This window comes from Zea mays, chromosome 4, assembly GCF_902167145.1.
Source record: "Zea mays cultivar B73 chromosome 4, Zm-B73-REFERENCE-NAM-5.0, whole genome shotgun sequence".
Classification (NCBI taxonomy): Eukaryota; Viridiplantae; Streptophyta; class Magnoliopsida; order Poales; family Poaceae; genus Zea; species Zea mays.
This window is the reverse complement of record NC_050099.1, coordinates 103980820-104001833: the sequence shown is the minus strand read 5'-3', so window position 1 is coordinate 104001833 and position 21014 is coordinate 103980820.

Here is a 21014-nt window from a genome sequence, read left to right as displayed (position 1 = left end):
CGGCCATGACGAAGGATTTCGCCATGACAGCAGTGTTGCCACCATATGATAATATGGTTCCTTCGTAACTCATGAGGAACTTCTTTGGGTCCGAATGCTCGTCATACATGGGAAGCTGTGGTAGTTTGTATAAAGGTGGCCATGGGGTAGCCTGCAATTCTGTAGCTAGGGGGAAGCATCATCAAAAGCAATGTTATCATGATGAAAATCGTCACACCATACATCATCATAGCTTGGGCTTTCTTGACGAAGCTCTCTCTGCTGTGGCCTACGCCCTTGCTCGTTGTCTTGTGTGATGTGACACATCTCTTCGGTACCTTCATCAATCTTCTTCTGGACTTCAGTCAGCCGAAAAATTTTTCTCCCTTCTCTCTACTTGTTGGTGGATAGCCTTTAGATCTTTGATTTCTTGATCCAGCTCTTCTTCCTGTGGTGTTGGGCTAATGGCCTTCCTTTTCTGGCTTCAGGCCTCCCTTAAAAGGAGCCCTTCTTCGTTGGTGTCCAGCGGCGCAAGGGCAGCCCCTGGCGCTGTTGCCTTCTTCGGCGGCATGGCAAAGGTAGTTGTTCGAGCTCTTCCTGTCGAAGGTGGTCATTTGAGTTCACCCACGGTGGGCGCCAATGTTGGTTACTTGTTCTCAATTGCTATGAATCAAGAGCAAGACAACACATTTGTTATATGTTAAAGACCTTTGTCTTTCGAAGCATTATTCCCTTTCGGGTTTAATGAATCTTAGACGAAGGTCATAAATAACAATTCCTCATCATTCACAGATAAAGAAAATACTTGCAAGATATAGTATCATGCCACATATTTGTTTCATAATAAATGCACTAGCTAGCACTATCAAAGTTTATATTATATTGATACCTTCGACTTGTTTGAAGGTGATGACGAGAGAGCAATTACAATCTAGCGTGAACAATACTCGGGTACTATTCAGATTATATGCAAAAGTACAACTTCGTACGTTATTACATTCATGCCCTCAACAATTGCATACAGGGTTTACAAATGTCACAGGGACAACATTGTCATTTGTACTCAACAACTTGAACAACACCTTCTCCCTGCATCGCCTTCCAGCTTCATCGTAACGAAGCTTGCTTGATGGAGCTTGCTTTGTCGTACTTCTCTTGTGTTGTGTCGAAGCTTTTCTGGTGACGAAGCTCATGTAATATTTAGTAGTATGTTAAAAGCAAATGGTTAGCCGTGTTTTTGAGGACCTTCGGAAAACAAAGGCCCCTAATAACTTTGACTATTTGGTGCCACTAGCTTGCCTTAGGAAGGACAAAAAGAAGCACAAACACCATGTGCGGGAGGAGAACCATAGGGAGAAGGAGCACAGGAGGATCACCATAAGAAGGAACATATGAAGGAGGGATACTATACGATCCATAAGGAGGAGGACCATATAGATATTCGTATGGGTACGGGGGAGGATACAAATAAACAAAAGGTTGTGGAGGAGGAGTGTCACACCCGGTTTTAGAAGGCAAACCGAATGCGAACCATGTACGTGCCAGGATCAGTAATTCACGTACATAGCAGTTACATAACATGGACATCATCACACAGTGCTCAAAATAGTATTAAAAAGGGAAATAATAGTCGATTACATCATACGTCTGAGACGTCCATATAGTCCTTACAATAAATCAAAGTGCGAAAACGAAACGTAGATAAACGCGGCCTTCACAGGCAGCCGACTGGGGGTTGCCGCTAACCCACGCCTAGTACTCGTCGTAGTCTTGGAACTCCTGGAAGTCTCCTTCCACAACTTCATCTTCTCCTGAGCAGTGGTTGCAATGCTGACAACCTGGGGATGGGTGGGGTTTGGTGTGTAGAGCAAGGGTGAGTACACATCAACATACTCAGCAAGTATCCTGTTTGGCTGTAGTGGACTAGCTTTATGTGGGGATAAGTCAAGCAGTTGCTTTTAGTTGGTCAGACTATTATTTACTAATAGAAAGCCAGGTTTTAGCATTAACCCAAGTTATTAGCCCGATGTACTCTTTCCAAACGGAAAGAATACCACTTACCAGCACCATAGTCATAACCAAAACCATCAGTCTCATTGCCACCTGTAACCCAAAATGTCTCTGATCAAGTACCACTAATCACTGGAGCTCCCTTGGCCACTCATAACCGCGAGCACGGCTGATATATCAGTTTTCAAACACTCTACAGAGGTTGTGCACTTTACCCACAAGCCATGATTCCCTTTCTGCCCGGAGAGAGCTACTCCCCATTGACCACTACCTAGGTGGCCTAGCAGGGCATCACTACGTAGCCTTTACAAAGATTCCCCGGGGCTGTAGCCACCCGTTAGGTTTCCTAAATGTACCGCACTCCTCCCCAAGGGACAAATCAACCTTGGCAGAGCGAGCCGCATACACCGAGCCCCATTGACGGCACGACGGCGAAGCGAACTACACCCCGGATCCTCTAATTATTCAGCTAAGGGCATCCCATTCCACCCTCATGGTTGCACTGTTTTCCCGGGTGGTCATCCATAGAACAGGTCCTTACGGAGAGGCACTCGAGAAACCGCTCGAGCCCCCTTAAAGGCCACAAGTACAACATCATAATAAGAGAAGGGAAAACAGCGTATCATAGATAATCTTATCATGTTCATTGATTAGAGTTTGAGCAATAGCATAAAGCTAAACAATAATAATCCAACCCAAAAAGGTAAACAAGGATATGGATAACAAAAGCTAGTCAATCCTTAAGTATACATGTATAATGCGGGAGGTGAATTAAAGAATGAATAGGACAGAGATAGGTCAAGGGACACTTGCCTCCACCAACCGACTGCTGCTCAGGGGCTTCTCCTGCGAGTTCCTCGGGCTCTTCAACCGGATCGTTCTCTATGCGATTGCAAGCACACATACATCCATCCATTCAAATTAGGAAACAAACAGTACACCATACAAGAGAACAAATAAAGTAAATATGCATAGAATATCACATACGATAATGAATTTACCATGGTTAGAAAGAAATGGGGAAAGGTCTCGCGAGAGTTAAAGCTTATGCCCGAGACGCACTACGGGTAAACGAATAACTAAACGTTACGTGCTCTAGTTCCAATTGGTTCTAACAAAAGAATTAGCTACATGCACTAATGTAAACGTGACCACTTTTAGTAGATTAACATTGAATGAGATAGACGATTAGCTATACAAATTAACTAACGTAACCAATTTCTAAATTGAGACTCCTATCTTATTAATAAAAACACGTGATTAGCGCGCATAGGACACGGGGGGTAGACGGGCCGTCTGGGGGTAGACGGGGCACGACGGGTCGTGCCAAGGCACGCGCACTACGCGAGCACGCGCGCGAGGCCGCACGCACACGCCACGAACTAGCCGTGCGCACGTCGGGGCCGCGCGCTAGTCGAGCTCAAGGCCGCGCGCCATAGGCACGCTGGGCCGAACTCGAGGCCACGCCGGGGCCATCACGACGTGAGCAAGGCACGGTGGGGCGAGCGGGCAAGCACGCCGGGGCAAGCGAGCACGGGCGAGCGAGGACGCGGCCGGGCGAGGACACGGCCGGGCGCGGGGGCGGGCGGCCGAGCCGGGGCACGGGGCGGGCGGCCGAGCCGGGGCGCGACGGGGCGGCCGAGCCGGAGCACGGGGCGGGCGGCCGAGCCGGAGCACGGGGCGGGCGGCCGAGCCGGGGCGGGGCGGCCGAGCTCGCTGGGAGGCGGCCGAGCCGGGCACGGAGGCGGGCGGGGCGGGCTCGCCGGAGCGAGGCTGGACGAGGGCGGGGAAGGGGCGGGGCAGGCTCGCCGGAGCGAGGCCGAGCGCGGGGAAGGGGCGGGGCGGGCTCACCGGAGCGAGGCCGAGCGCGGGGAAGGGGCGAGGCGGGCTCGCCGGAGCGAGGCCGAGCGCGGGGAAAGGCGCGGGTTCGCCGGGGGGGCGAGGCTGGGCGGCCGAGCCAAGGCGCGGCGGGGGCGGGGTCGAGCTCGTCGGGGCCGGGCGCGGGCTCTGATAGTCGCCTAGAGGGGGGGTGAATAGGGCGAAACTGAAATTTACAAATATAAACACAACTACAAGCCGGGTTAGCATTAGAAATAAAAACGAGTCCGCGAGAGAGGGCGCAAAACAAATCGCAAGCAAATGAAGAGTGTGACACGCGGATTTGTTTTACCGAGGTTCGGTTCTTGCAAACCTACTCCCCGTTGAGGAGGCCACAAAGGCCGGGTCTCTTTCAACCCTTCCCTCTCTCAAACGGTCCCTCGGACCGAGTGAGCTTCTCTTCTCAAATCAAAGCCGGGAACAAAGCTTCCCCGCAAGGGCCACCACACAATTGGTGCCTCTTGCCTTGATTACAATGGAGTTTTGATCACAAGAACAAGTGAGAAAGAAAAGAAGCAATCCAAGCGCAAGAGCTCAAAAGAACACGGCAAATCTCTTTGTATGTGTCTAGAATTGAATGCCTAGCTCTTGTAAGTGGTTGAGAAGTGGAAAACTTGGATGCAATGAATGGTGGGGTGGTTGGGGTATTTATAGCCCCAACCACCAAAAGTGGTCGTTGGGAGGCTGTCTGTTCGATGGCGCACCGGACAGTCCGGTGCACACCGGACATGTCCGGTGCCCCCGCCACGTCATCACTGCCGTTGGATTCTGATCGTTGGAGCTTCTGACTTGTGGGCCCGCCTGGATGTCCGGTGCACACCGGACATCTACTGTTCCTTGTCCGGTGCGCCAGTATGGGCGCGCCTGCCTTCTGCGCGCGCAGAGTGCGCATTAATTGCGTCGCAGGTAGCCGTTGGCGCCGAATAGCCGTTGCTCCGGAGTTGCACCGGACAGTCCGGTGCACACCGGACATGTCCGGTGAATTATAGCGGACTAGCCGTTGGAGATTCCCGAAGCCGGCGAGTTCCTGAGGCCGCTCTTCCTTGGCGCACCGGACACTGTCCGGTGTACACCGGACAGTCCGGTGAATTATAGCGGAGTCGCCTCTGGAATTCCCGAAGGTGGCGAGTTCGAGTTGGAGTCCTCTGGTGCACCGGACACTGTCCGGTGGTGCACCGGACACTGTCCGGTGGCACACCAGACAGTCCGGTGCGCCAGACCAGAGGTGCCTTCGGTTGACCCTTTGCTCCTTTGTTGAATCCAAAACTGATCTTTTTATTGGCTGAGTGTGAACCTTTTACACCTGTATAATCTATACACTTGGGCAAACTAGTTAGTCCAATTATTTGTGTTGGGCAATTCAACCACCAAAATTAATTAGGGACTAGGTGTAAGCCTAATTCCCTTTCAATCTCCCCCTTTTTGGTGATTGATGCCAACACAAACCAAAGCAAATATAGAAGTGCATAATTGAACTAGTTTGCATAATGTGAGTGTAAAGGTTGCTTGGAATTGAGCCAATATAAATACTTACAAGATATGCATGAATTGTTTCTTTCTTATATAACATTTTGGACCACGCTTGCACCACATGTTTTGTTTTTGCAAATTCTTTTGTAAATCTTTTCAAGGTTCTTTTGCAAAATAGTCAAAGGCAAATGAATAAGATTTTGAGAAGCATTTTCAAGATTTGAAATTTTCTCCCCCTGTTTCAAATGCTTTTCCTTTGACTAAAACAAAACTCCCCCTAAATGAGATCCTCCTCTTAGTGTTCAAGAGGGTTTTGATAAATTTTTGAAATACTACTTTCTCCCCCTTTTGAACATAATAAGAAGACCAATTGATAATATTCTTGGAAACACAAAGTTTTTGAAATTGGTGGTGGTGCGGTCCTTTTGCTTTGGGCTCTTACTTTCTCCCCCTTTGGCATGAATTGCCAAAAACGGATTCATTAGAGCCCTTGAAGTGCTATCTTCCCCTTTGGTCATAAATAAATGAGTCAATATTATACCAAAGACGAAGTCCGGTCCTTTTTCCTTGGGCTCTTACTTTCTTCCCCAAAGACAAAGTCCTTTTCTTTGATGCTCATGCTTTTCTCCCCCTAGAATGGAGAGTTGCTTGGAGTGACGGCGAAGAATGAGTTACGTAGTCGAAGCCTTTGTCTTTGCCGAAGACTCCAATTCTCTTTCAATACACCTATGACTTGGTTTGAAATAGACTTGGAAAAACACATTAGTCATAGCATATGAAAGAGATATGATCAAAGGTATTTATAAATGAGCTATGTGTGCAAGTTAGCAAAAGAAATTGCGCGAATCAAGGATATTGAGCTCATGCCTAAGTTTGTTAAAAGTTTGTTCATCAAGAGGCTTGGTAAAGATATCGGCTAATTGATCTTTAGTATTAATGTAAGAAATCTCGATATCTCCCTTTTGTTGGTGATCCCTTAAAAAGTGATACCGAATGGCTATGTGTTTAGTGCGGCTATGTTCGACGGGATTATCCGCCATCTTGATTGCACTCTCATTATCACATAGCAAAGGGACTTTGGTTAATTTGTAACCGTAGTCCCGCAGGGTTTGCCTCATCCAAAGCAATTGCGCGCAACAATGGCCTGCGGCAATATACTCGGCTTCGGCGGTGGAAAGAGCGACCGAATTTTGCTTCTTTGAAGCCCAAGACACCAAGGACCTTCCCAAGAACTGGCAAGTCCCTGATGTGCTCTTCCTATTGATTTTACACCCCGCCCAATCGGCATCCGAATAACCAATCAAATCAAATGTGGATCCCCTAGGATACCAAAGCCCAAACTTAGGAGTATAAGCCAAATATCTCAAGATTCGTTTTACGGCCGTAAGGTGAGCTTCCTTAGGGTCGGCTTGGAATCTTGCACACATGCATACGGAAAGCATAATATCCGGTCGAGATGCACATAAATATAGCAAAGAACCAATCATCGACCGGTATACCTTTTGATCCACGGACTTACCTCCCGTGTCGAGGTCGAGATGCCCATTTGTTCCCATGGGTGTCTTGATGGGCTTGGCATCCTTCATCCCAAACTTGTTTAGAATGTCTTGAGTGTACTTCGTTTGGCTAATGAAGGTGCCCTCTTGGAGTTGCTTCACTTGAAATCCTAAGAAATACTTCAACTCCCCCATCATAGACATCTCGAATTTCTGTGTCATGATCCTACTAAACTCTTCACATGTAGACTCGTTAGTAGACCCAAATATAATATCATCAACATAAATTTGGCATACAAACAAGTCATTTTCAAGAGTTTTAGTAAAGAGTGTAGGATCGGCCTTTTCGACTTTGAAGCCATTTGCAATAAGGAAATCTCTAAGGCATTCATACCATGCTCTTGGGGCTTGCTTGAGCCCATAAAGCGCCTTAGAGAGCTTATAGACATGGTTAGGGTACTCACTGTCTTCAAAGCCGGGAGGTTGCTCAACATAGACCTCTTCCTTGATTGGTCCATTGAGGAAGGCACTTTTCACGTCCATTTGATAAAGCTTAAAGCCATGGTAAGTAGCATAGGCCAATAAAATGCGAATTGACTCAAGCCTAGCTACTGGTGCATAGGTTTCACCGAAATCCAAACCTTCGACTTGGGAGTATCCTTTGGCCACAAGTCGAGCTTTGTTCCTTATCACCACACCATGCTCATCTTGCTTGTTGCGGAAGACCCATTTGGTTCCTACAACATTTTGGTTAGGACGTGGAACTAAATGCCATACCTCATTCCTAGTGAAGTTGTTGAGCTCCTCTTGCATCGCCACCACCCAATCCGAATCTTGGAGTGCTTCCTCTACCCTGTGTGGCTCAATGGAGGAAACAAAAGAGTAATGTTCACAAAAATGTGCAACACGAGACCTAGTAGTTACCCCCTTATGAATGTCGCCGAGGATGGTGTCGACGGGGTGATCTCGTTGAATTGCTTGGTGGACTCTTGGGTGTGGCGGCCTTTGTTCTTCATCCTCCTTGTCTTCCTCAATTGCATCTCCCCCTTGATCATTGTCGTCATCTTGAGGTGGCTCATTTGCTTGATCTTCTACTTCATCAACTTGAGCTTCATCCTCATTTTGAGTCGGTGGAGATGCTTGCATGGAGGAGGATGGTTGATCTTGTGCTCTTGGAGGCTCTTCGGATTCCTTAGGACACACATACCCAATGGACATGTTCCTTAGCGCGATGCATGGAGCCTCTTCAATACCTATCTCATCAAGATCAACTTGCTCTACTTGAGAGCCGTTAGTCTCATCAAACACAACGTCACAAGAAACTTCAACAAGTCCTGAGGACTTGTTAAAGACTCTATATGCCCTTGTGTTTGAGTCAAATCCTAGTAAAAAGCCTTCTACAGTCTTAGGAGCAAATTTAGATTTTCTACCTCTTTTAACAAGAATAAAGCATTTGCTACCAAAGACTCTAAAATATGAAATGTTGGGCTTTTTACCGGTTAGGAGTTCATATGATGTCTTCTTGAGGATTCGATGTAGATACAACCGGTTGATGGCGTAGCAAGCGGTGTTGACCGCCTCCGCCCAAAACCGATCCGAAGTCTTGTACTCATCAAGCATGGTCCTTGCCATGTCCAATAGAGTTCGATTCTTCCTCTCCACTATACCATTTTGTTGAGGGGTGTAGGGAGAAGAGAACTCATGCTTGATGCCCTCCTCCTCAAGGAAGCCTTCAATTTGAGAGTTCTTGAACTCCGTCCCGTTGTCGCTTCTAATTTTCTTGATCCTTAAGCCGAACTCATTTTGAGCCCGTCTCAAGAATCCCTTTAAGGTCTCTTGGGTTTGAGATTTTTCCTGCAAAAAGAATACCCAAGTGAAGCGAGAATAATCATCCACTATTACAAGACAATACTTACTCCCGCCGATGCTTATGTAAGCAATCGGGCCAAATAGATCCATGTGGAGTAGCTCAAGCGGCCTGTCGGTCGTCATGATGTTCTTGTGTGGATGATGAGCACCAACTTGCTTCCCTGCTTGGCATGCGCTACAAACCCTGTCTTTCTCAAAATGAACATTTGTTAGTCCTAAAATGTGTTCTCCCTTTAGAAGTTTGTGAAGATTCTTCATCCCAACATGGGCTAGTCGGCGGTGCCAGAGCCAACCCATGTTAGTCTTAGCAATTAAGCATGTGTCGAGTTCAGCTCTATTAAAATCTACTAAGTATAGCTGACCCTCCAACACACCCTTAAATGCTACTGAATCATCACTTCTTCTAAAGACAGTGACACCTATATCAGTGAAAAGACAGTTGTAACCCATTTTGCATAATTGAGATACAGAAAGCAGATTGTAATCTAATGAATCTACAAGAAAAACATTGGAAATAGAATGGTCAGGAGATATAGCAATTTTACCCAATCCTTTGACCAAACCTTGATTTCCATCCCCGAATGTGATAGCTCTTTGGGGATCTTGGTTTTTCTCATAGGAGGAGAACATTTTCTTCTCCCTTGTCATGTGGTTTGTGCACCCGCTGTCGATGATCCAACTTGAGCCCCCGGATGCATAAACCTACAAAACAAGTTTAGTTCTTGACTTTAGGTACCCAAATGGTTTTGGGTCCTTTGGCATTAGACACAAGAACTTTGGGTACCCAAACACAAGTCTTTGACCCCTTGTGCTTGCCCCCAACATACTTGGCAACTACTTTGCCGGATTTGTTAGTCAACACATAAGATGCATCAAAAGTTTTAAATGAAATGCTATGATCATTTTATGCACTAGGAGTTTTCTTCTTAGGCAACTTAGCACGGGTTGGTTGCCTAGAGCTAGATGTCTCACCCTTATACAAAAATGCATGATTAGGGCCAGAGTGAGACTTTCTAGAATGAATTCTCCTAATTTTGCTCTCAGGATAACCGGCAGGGTACAAAATGTAACCCTCGTTATCCTAAGGCATGGGAGCCTTGCCCTTTACAAAATTAGACAATCTTTTAGGAGGGGCACTAAGTTTGACATTGTCTCCCCTTTGGAAGCCAATGCCATCCTTGATGCCAGGGCGTCTCCAATTATAGAGCATACTACGAGCAAATTTAAATTTTTCATCCTCTAAGTTATGCTCGGCAATTTTAGCATCTAATTTTGCTATATGATCATTTTGTTGTTTAATTAAAGCCATGTGATCATGAATAACATCAATGTTAACATCTCTACATCTAGTACAAATAGAAACATGCTCAACATTAGATGTAGAGGATTTGCAAGATTTTAATTCAACAACCTTAGCTTGTAACATATCATTCTTAGTTCTAAGGTCAGAAATTGTAGCATTGCAAACATCAAAATTTTTAGCCTTAGCAAGCAATTGTTCATTTTCATTTCTAAGGCTAGCAAGAGTAATATTTAAATTTTCAATCCTAGCGAGCAAATCATCATTATTATCTCTAGGATTGGAAATCGAAACATTACAAACATGAGAATCAACCTTAGCCAACAAATTAGCATTTTCATTTCTAAGGTTGTCTATTGTCTCATGGTAAGTGCTTAGCTCACTAGACAATTTTTCACATTTCTCAATTTCTAGAGCATAAGCATTTTTAACCTTAACATGCTTTTTATTTTCCTTGATTAGGAAGTCCTCTTGGGTGTCCAAGAGATCATCCTTTTTATGGATGGCACTAATCAATTCATTAAGTTTTTCTTTTTGTTGCATGTTGAGGTTGGCAAAAAGAGTACGTAAATTATCTTCCTCATCACTAGCATTATCATCACTAGAGGATTCATATTTAGTGGAGGATCTAGATTTAACCTTCTTTTTGCCGTCCTTTGCCATGAGGCACTTGTGGCCGACGTTGGGGAAGAGAAGTCCCTTGGTGACGGCGATGTTAGCGGCGTCCTCGTCGTCGGAGGAGTCGCTTGAGCTTTTGTCGGAGTTCCACTCCCGACAAACATGGGCATCGTCGCCCTTCCTCTTGTAGTACCTCTTCTTCTCCTTTCTTCTCCCCTTCTTGTCGTCGCCCCTGTCACTATCACTTGATAATGGACATTTAGCTATAAAGTGACCGGGCTTACCACACTTGTAGCAAACCTTCTTGGAGCGGGACTTGTAGTCTTTCCCTCTCCTTTGTTTGAGGATTTGGCGGAAGCTCTTGATGACGAGCGCCATTTCCTCATTGTCGAGCTTGGAGGCGTCTATTAGTTGACGACTTGATGTAGACTCCTCCTTCTTTTCTTCCGTCGCCTTGAATGCGACGGGTTGAGCTTCGGATGTGGAGGGATCATCAAGCTCGTTGATCTTCCTCGAGCCTTCGATCATGCACTCAAAACTTACAAAATTCCCGATTACTTCCTCGGGGGTCATTAGTGTATATCTTGGGTTGCCACGGATTAATTGAACTTGAGTAGGGTTAAGGAAAATAAGAGATCTTAGAATAACCTTAACCACCTCGTGGTCATCCCACTTCTTGCTCCCGAGGTTGCGCACTTGATTCACCAAGGTCTTGAGCCGGTTGTACATGTGTTGTGGCTCTTCCCCTTTGCGAAGCCGGAACCGACCGAGCTCCCCCTCGATCGTTTCCCGCTTGGTGATCTTTGTGAGCTCATCTCCCTCGTGCGCGGTTTTGAGCACATCCCAAACCTCCTTGGCACTCTTCAACCCTTGCACTTTGTTACACTCCTCTCTACTTAGAGAGGCGAGGAGTATTGTTGTCGCTTGAGAGTTGAAGTGCTCGATTTGGGCCACCTCATCCTCATCATAATCCTTATCCCCTACAGACGGTACCTGTGCACCAAACTCAACAACATCCCATATACTTTTGTGGAGTGAGGTTAGATGAAATCGCATTAAATCACTCCACCTAGCATAATCTTCACCATCAAAAGTTGGTGGTTTGCCTAATGGGACGGAAAGTAAAGGTGCATGTTTAGAAATGCGAGGGTAGTGTAGGGGGATCTTACTAAACTTCTTACGCTCTTGGCGTTTAGAAGTTACGGAGGGCGCATCGGAGCCGGAGGTTGATGTTGATGAAGTGTCGGTCTCGTAGTAGACCACTTTCCTCATCCTCTTTTGCTTGTCCCCACTTCGATGCGGCTTGTGGGAAGAAGATTTTTCCTTCTTCTCTTTGTGGTGAGAAGAAGATTTCTTCTCCTTCCCTTTGTTGGAGGAGCTCTTCTTCTTCTCCCTCCTTTTGGTACGGGACTCTTCCGATGAAGTGCTCCCGTGGCTTGTAGTGGGCTTTTCGCCGGTCTCCATCTCCTTCTTGGCGTGATCTCCCGACATCACTTCGAGCGGTTAGGCTCTAATGAAGCACCGGGCTCTGATACCAATTGATAGTCGCCTAGAGGGGGGTGAATAGGGCGAAACTGAAATTTACAAATATAAACACAACTACAAGCCGGGTTAGCGTTAGAAATAAAAACGAGTCCGCGAGAGAGGGCGCAAAACAAATCGCAAGCAAATGAAGAGTGTGACACGCGGATTTGTTTTACCGAGGTTCGGTTCTTGCAAACCTACTCCCCGTTGAGGAGGCCACAAAGGCCGGGTCTCTTTCAACCCTTCCCTCTCTCAAACGGTCCCTCGGACCGAGTGAGCTTCTCTTCTCAAATCAAAGCCGGGAACAAAGCTTCCCCGCAAGGGCCACCACACAATTGGTGCCTCTTGCCTTGATTACAATGGAGTTTTGATCACAAGAACAAGTGAGAAAGAAAAGAAGCAATCCAAGCGCAAGAGCTCAAAAGAACACGACAAATCTCTTTGTATGTGTCTAGAATTGAATGCCTAGCTCTTGTAAGTGGTTGAGAAGTGGAAAACTTGGATGCAATGAATGGTGGGGTGGTTGGGGTATTTATAGCCCCAACCACCAAAAGTGGCCGTTGGGAGGTTGTCTGTTCGATGGCGCACCGGATAGTCCGGTGCACAGTGGACATGTCCGGTGCCCCCGCCACGTCATCACTGCCGTTGGATTCTGACCGTTGGAGCTTCTGACTTGTGGGCACGCCTGACCGGACATCTACTGTTCCTTGTCCGGTGCGCCAGTATGGGCGCGCCTGCCTTCTGCGCGCGCAGAGCGCGCATTAATTGCGTCGCAGGTAGCCGTTGGCGCCGAATAGCCGTTGCTCCGGAGTTGCACCGGACAGTCCGGTGCACACCGGACATGTCCGGTGAATTATAGCGGACTAGCCGTTGGAGATTCCCGAAGCCGGCGAGTTCCTGAGGCCGCTCTTCCTTGGCGCACCGGACACTGTCCGGTGTACACCGGACAGTCCGGTGAATTATAGCGGAGTCGCCTCTGGAATTCCCGAAGGTGGCGAGTTCGAGTTGGAGTCCTCTGGTGCACCGGACACTGTCCGGTGGTGCACCGGACACTGTCCGGTGGCACACCAGACAGTCCGGTGCGCCAGACCAGAGGTGCCTTCGGTTGACCCTTTGCTCCTTTGTTGAATCCAAAACTGATCTTTTTATTGGCTGAGTGTGAACCTTTTACACCTGTATAATCTATACACTTGGGCAAACTAGTTAGTCCAATTATTTGTGTTGGGCAATTCAACCACCAAAATTAATTAGGGACTAGGTGTAAGCCTAATTCCCTTTCAGGCTCGCCGGAGGGCGGCGCGCCGGGGCCGGGCGGGGTTGGGGCGGGGCGGCCTTGCCGCGGCGAGGGGCGGGCGTGGGCCCGGGGTGGCACGCCGGGGAGCGGCGCCGGCGGGCGGGGGAGGGGGGGAAGGGAGGAGAGGGGGGGGGCCTCACCGGAGGGGGCGGCTAGGGTTAGGGGAGAGGGAGTTGGGGAGGGGGAGGGGTATGACAGGAGGGGCCGCGGGGAGGGAATTTTGGAAAAAGAAAAAAGGGGGGCTGGGCCGGCTGGGCCCAAAGGGGGAGGGGCGCGGCTGGGCCGGCTGGGCGGGCCACGGCGGGGGGAGGGGGGCGGCTGGGCCGCCAGCTGGGCCGGCGCGAAGGGGGAGGGGGCGGCTGGGCCAAAAGGGAGAAGGGGGAGAGAAAAAGAAAAGGCTTTTCTTTTTCGAATTTCCATATTTTTTATATGCCTAATTCTCCAATTCACTCAACCACAAACAAAAGAGTGCATAATCCGGCATGATGCAACAACCAAAAATAGTTCTAGGTTTGGCTTACACAAGATGTCGAGCTAATTCTCGCTATAACTTTTGGAAAAGATCAAGGCTTAGCGAGAAGAAAATGGAAAAGGAAAGAGTAATGCCTGAATTTGGTGTGAGAAAAGAAGAAAAAAATTCTACCCCCAAATTCAGGGCGTTACAAACCTATCCCCCTTAAAAGAATCTCGCCCTCGAGATTCAGGGTTGGCTAGCAAAGAGCTCAGGGTATTTAGCCATCAGATCATCTTCACGCTCCCAGGTTGCTTCTTCCTCCGAGTGGTGATTCCATCTGACTTTGCACATTCGGATGGTCTTCCTTCGGGTGACTCTGTCTGCAACATCAAGGATTTGCACTGGCTTCTCAACGTAGGTCAAGTCCTCCTGGACTTCAAGACCTTCCACTGGCAACTGCTCTTCTGGCACACGCAAGCACTTCTTCAACTGAGACACATGAAAGACATCATGCACAACAGACAAATTCTCTGGCAGACTGAGCTGATAGGACACTTCTCCACGCCTTGAGAGAATTTGGTACAGACCAATGTAGCGGGGTGCTAGCTTGCCTTTGACTCCGAACCTTCTGACTCCTCTGATCGGTGACACTTTCAGATAGACGAAGTCTCCGACTTCAAAACTCAGCTCTCTTCTTCTTGTGTCTGCATAGCTTCGCTGCCTTGATTGCGCTATCTTCAGATTCTCTCGGACCATCTTGATGTTCTCTTCAGCTTCAAATAGAATGTCTGGCCCAAACACCTGCTTTTCTCCAGGCTGATCCCATTGCAATGGAGTTCTACAACTCCTTCCATAAAGCGCCTGAAATGGTGACATCTTCAAATTGGCCTGGTAACTGTTGTTATAGGAAAACTCTGCATAAGGCAATCTCTTGTCCTATCCGGACTGGTCTTGCAACGCACAGGCTCTCAACATATCTTCAAGGATTTGATTGGTTCTTTCGGTCTGGCCATCTGTCTGCGGATGATAAGCTAAACTGAAATTCAGATGTGTGCCCAAGGCTTCATGCAACTGCTGCCAGAAATGAGAGGTGAACTGTGTTCCTCTGTCTGACACTATCTTCTTTGGCACACCATGAAGACAAACGATCCGAGACATATACAACTCTGCCAATACTGCATTGCTGTAGTTGGTCTTGATAGGTATGAAGTGGGCTGACTTGGTCAAGCGGTCCACTACTACCCAAATGGAATCGTAGCCAGCTCGAGTGCGAGGCAATCCGACTATGAAATCCATACCGATTTCATCCCATTTCCACTGAGGGATCTGCAATGGTTGCAACAATCCAGCTGGTCTCTGGTGCTCTGCCTTAATTCTTCGACAACTATCGCACATAGCCACATGCTCTGCGATTTCCCTCTTCATTCCGTACCACCAGAATTTCTTCTTCAGATCTTGATACATCTTCTCACTACCAGGGTGAATCGAATAGGCTGTCTCATGAGCTTCCTTGAGAATCAACTCCCGAATAGACTGGACATTGGGAACACATAAGCGGTCTTTGAACCATATCACGCCTTCTGCATCTTCCCGAAAATCTATGCCTCTGCCATCTAGAATCAGTCGCCGGATCTCACTGATCTTCTCATCATTCTTCTGCGCTTCTTTGATTTCCCGCTCCAGGGTAGGTTCCAACTCAACTATGACTCCTCATGAATTGTTCAGAAATCCGAGACTCAACCTGTCAAACTCCTTGGCCAACTCATAAGGCATCGGACGAGCGACCATCAGATTTATCTGACTCTTCCTGCTCAAAGCATCTGCCACTACGTTTGCTTTGCCTGGGTGGTAATGAATCTCCAACTCATAGTCTTTGATCAGCTCTAACCATCTTCGCTGCCTCATATTCAACTCTGACTGAGTGAATATGTACTTCAGACTCTTGTGGTCTGTGTAAACATCGCATTTCTGTCCATATAGATAGTGCCTCCATGTCTTCAGTGCGTGAACCACTGCTGCCAACTCTAGGTCATGGATTGGGTAATTCTTCTCATGAACTTTCAGTTGTCGGGACGAGTAAGCCACAACTCTTCCCTCTTGCATCAACACACATCCCAAACCGGTGTAACAAGCATCACAATACACCGAGAAGGGCTTGTGCACATCAGGTAAGACTAGGACAGACGCTGTTGTCAACTTCTCTTTCAGCGCTTCAAAGGCCTCTTGACATTTCTGGGTCCACTTGAACTCAACCTTGTTGTCTAGCAACGCTGTCATTGGTTTCGCAATCTTTGAAAACCCTTCAATGAATCGCCGATAATATCCGACCATTCCAATGAAACTCTTGATTCCTCGAGCATCTGTTGGCGCTTTCCAGTTCAGAATGTCTGCCACTTTCTTCGGATCTACAGCCAATCCTTCTTTGTTGATTATGTGACCCAAGAATAGGACTTCACTGATCCAGAACTCACACTTGCTCAACTTTGCATACAACTGGTGCTCTCGCAATCTCTGCAATACCATCCTCAAATGATCTGCATGCTCTTCTTCGCTTTGAGAATAAATCAGAATGTCATCGATGAATACCACCACAAACTTGTCGAGATAGTCCATGAATACACTGTTCATCAAGTTCGTAAAGAAGGCTAGCACATTGGTCAAACCAAAAGACATCACAGTGAACTCATACAAACCATACTTGGTAATGAATGTCGTCTTCGGAATGTCCGAAGGTCGGATCCTGAGCTGATGATAACCTGACCTCAGATCAATCTTGGAGAACACACTGGCTCCTCTCAACTGGTCGAACAGATCTTCTATTCTGGGCAAGGGGTACTTGTTCTTGATCGTGACCTCATTCAAAGCTCGATAATCGATACACATCCTTTTGGTGCCATCTTTCTTTTCCACAAATAGGACAGGGGCGGCCCAAGGCGAGGTGCTTGGCCGGATGTAACCTTTCTCTGACAGCTCATCAATCTGCTTCTTAAGTTCAACCAACTCTGGTCCGGATATTCTGTAAGCTCTCTTAAAGATAGGGGAGGTTCCAAGAAGAAGCTCTATGGCAAACTCAACTTTCTGCTCTGGTGGCATACCCGGTAAGTCCTTTGGAAACACATCTGGGAATTCGGACACAATCTTGATCCTCTCAATTGGGTCTGCTTCATTGCTATCAACGGCCATCTGATAACAACTTCCTTTCTTTGGCTCAGGCGGGACTAACTCGGTCACCACTTCCTCTCCTAGTGGGGACACCAACTTGATTGTCCTCTTATCACAACTGATAATTGCCTGATACTTATCTAGCCAATTCATCCCCAGGATGACATCTATTCCCTGAGTACCCATTACTATGAGGTTGGCGGGAAACGCTATCCCCCTTATTTCCACACATACATTCAAACAAATGCTATCGGCTCGAATTCTACCACCGGCTGAGTCAATTTGAATGGGGGTTGACATGGTAGTAATTGGCAGATTATGTGCTTCTACCCATGATGCAGTAATGAAAGAATGTGTTGCTCCAGTATCAAATAACACTTCTGCAGAATGGGAGTCGACTGGGAACATACCTACTATCATGTCGGGGGTCTCCTAAACTGCTTCAGCCTCCAAGTGGTTCAGTCTCCCATGATTGTAGCGTGACTGAGAGCGGTTGCCTGCGCCAGGCTGAGACACATTCTGCTTTGCTGGGGCATTGGGGCCTGCTGCTGCTGGGTTGCCTTCTTCGGACATTGCATCACCCAGTGGCCTTGCTCTCCACAGTGGAAACATGCTTTGTTTCCAACCTGAGCTGGTGCTGCCTAATTGCTCTGCTGGTTTGCTGGGGCAGGAAGATGAGGTGCTTGCTGATTCTGCCTCTGGAGCTGACCTCCTGACTGATTGCTCTGACGGTTCTGATACTGGTGCTGAGGATACTGTCTTTGGAACTGCTGATGCTGCTGAGGTGGACGCTGGTTCTGCCTGAACTGCTGAGGTTGATTTCCTGAGAAACGAGGACGATTGCTGCTTCCAGGCTAGGGTCCACTGATCTTGCGCTTACGATCCTCCATCTCCTTACGCTTCCTCTCTGTCATGATTGCTCTGTCAATCAGGTGCTGAAATGTCGGGCAGGTGTGATTCATCAGCTGATACTGAAGAGGGTCAACCAAGCTTCTTAGGAAATGGTACTGTCGCTTGGCGTCGGTGTTGACATCTTCAGGAGCATAGCGAGACAACTGCAGAAACCTGTCTCGATACTCACTGACTGACATCGACCCTTGCTTGAGGGCCAGGAACTCCTCCTTCTTCACTGTCATCAGACCTGCAGGAACATGGTACTGACAAAAGCTTCCTCTGAACTCTTCCCAGGTGATGGTGTCGGGGTGGGCATCGGTGGCGAGGTAAGACTCCCACCATGACTGAGCTGCTCCTCTCAACAGACGGGGACCATACAGGACTTTCTCCCTATCATCGCACTGAGCGGTATGCAACTCCCGCTCCACAGTGCGCAGCTAGTCTTCAGCATCCATGGGGTCAGAAGAGTGAGCAAACGTTGGTGGATGACCTCTCATGAACTCAGCACGCTTGTCTCTGGGCATCTGAGGCATCTAAGGCTGAGGTGGTGCTTACTGCTGCTGCTGCTGCTGAATGGCGGCCAGAGTCTGACCGATGGCTTGAACTGCCTGAGTCTGCATTAGAAACATCTGCTCGATCGACATCGGGGGTGGGGGCGGCAGGTGCTGTTGCGGAGGCACCTCATCCTGCTGAGCGGCTCGCTCCTGCTGAGCACGCCTTCCTCCTCTACGCCTGTTCTCTGACATCTGCAGAATGCAACCACACATCAGAACTGATCTGGCAAATCTTGCAGCATAAGAAAAGAGTATAGAATCCTTCAACAACACTGAACAGATGAGCATCTTCACTGATCTCCAACACAGACCACACAGCTTCTCAGATAAAGAGAAAAGTGGAATAAAAGGTTTCCCAACTATATAACTAACTCCATTAACATAATAGGTAAACCAAAATGCAGGGGATACCCACACTCTGGTGACAGTCATCACAAAGATCCAAACCAAACATAGTTCACCATGACAAACATAAATGCACATGATATAGCAAACTACCCTGTCTAACTAAGACTAACTAAAAGCGAGACTAACGCTAAGACTGTAGCTTCTACGTATATATTTTGTATTAATTACAAGATCCAACTCTAACGATCTATGGTTCTAGATTTATCTTGGTCTTGCAGTCGGGATTGCCATAAGGCTGGCATCCACGCCGAGGTGAGCGGTACGGGTGCTGAGTCCCGACGGGAGCGGGGGAACCATCATCCAGTTGACGACGTTCCGCACGCTCAGCCTGCAGCAGGGCGATCTCAGCACGAGCCCTACTCAGCTCGTCTAATGCATGGTCCAGCTCCGTGTTTAGCACGGCGGCTAGGTTGACTGTGCTGCTCAACCTAGGATTGTCCTCACCGACAGGTGAAACAATCATGCCTCCTGTGCTGCCAGATGGATGGCGGGGGTAATACTTCAGGTTGAGACCGTCAGCTACCCCACCGAGCACCGAGCAGTAGTGCGAAAGCGCACGCCGTGCAGCATCTTGCATGGCCGCCTCAGCTGAGTCCCGCTCAGAGATAGAATAGTGCTCTGAGCAGACCTCAGCACCCTGGAGACTGTTCTCCGGACGGCGCACCAAGCAGGTCGCCTCCCAGCGGTCCGGGTAGACCCCGCGACTATGCTTGTAGACCACACAGCGATACTCGATGGACCAGGTATGCCGGTTAAGTGCCCGACGTAGCAGGGTGTCGAGCGCATCATGGAAGTGACACCCGCGAGCAGCGTCGCGAGTGATGGGTCGAGCAACCCATCCTTCCGGCTCCTGGTCAGCAGAGAAGTCGGTGTCGTGGCTCGAGCTGTCGTCGCCACCTCCGTCGTCTGGGTCTCCTCCAGCAGCTACTCCAGAGGCTGGGGCGCCTAGTGGTGGTGCAGGGGGCGCCTCCAGGGGAAGCACAGGGGAGCAGCTCCTCACAGACTCTATCTCCTGTTGGAGCGAGAAAGAAGAGCCCTGCTGCTCCTGTCGTCGACGTTCCTGCTCCTCATGCAGGCGGTGGTGCAGTCTCTCCAAGTGGCTGGACTGTCTGGCCACGGGACGGCGAAGCGGACGCTCAGCAAGGCGGGAGGGTAAGAAGGGGATGACGGACATTCGTGCAGTGTGTCTAAGTCGAGCCATCTACAAAAGACACCGCAAGCAAAAGAGTGAGAACAGAATCAATATGACCAGCAAGTAATGAATCATAAATAAATGAAGGATTAGAATAAAACATAATTTTCAGCAAGGTATAATATATAGTAGAACATAGGTTTGGTCGGTATGACCAACTTTTGAAGGGATATCAAAGTCAAGGCAGGGACAGAGGTCTATTGTCCTTAGAACGACCATTTTACTCTAGGTTAGCGGTCCTACAGTCAGCACGACTTTGATACCACTTATGTCACACCCGGTTTTGGAAGGCAAACCGAATGCGAACCATGTACGTGCCAGGATCAGTAATTCACGTACACAGCAGTTACATAACATGGACATCATCACACAGTGCTCAAAATAGTATTAAAAAGGGAAATAATAGTCGATTACATCATACGTCTGAGACGTCCATATAGTCCTTACAATAAATCAAAGTGCGAAAACGAAACGTAGATAAACACGGCCTTCACAGGCAGCCGACTGGGGGTTGCCGCTAACCCACGCCTAGAACTCGTCGTAGTCTTGGAACTCCTGGAAGTCTCCTTCCACAGCTTCATCTTCTCCTGAGCAGTGGTTGCAATGCTGACAACCTGAGGATGGGGGGGTTTGGTGTGTAGAGCAAGGGTGAGTACACATCAACATACTCAGCAAGTATCCTGTTTGGCTGTAGTGGACTAGCTTTATGTGGGGATAAGTCAAGCAGTTGCTTTTAGTTGGTCAGATTATTATTTACTAATAGAAAGCCAGGTTTTAGCATTAACCCAAGTTATTAGCCCGATGTACTCTTTCCAAACGGAAAGAATACCACTTACCAGCACCATAGTCATAACCAAAACCATCAGTCTCATTGCCACCTGTATCCCAAAATGTCTCTGATCAAGTACCACT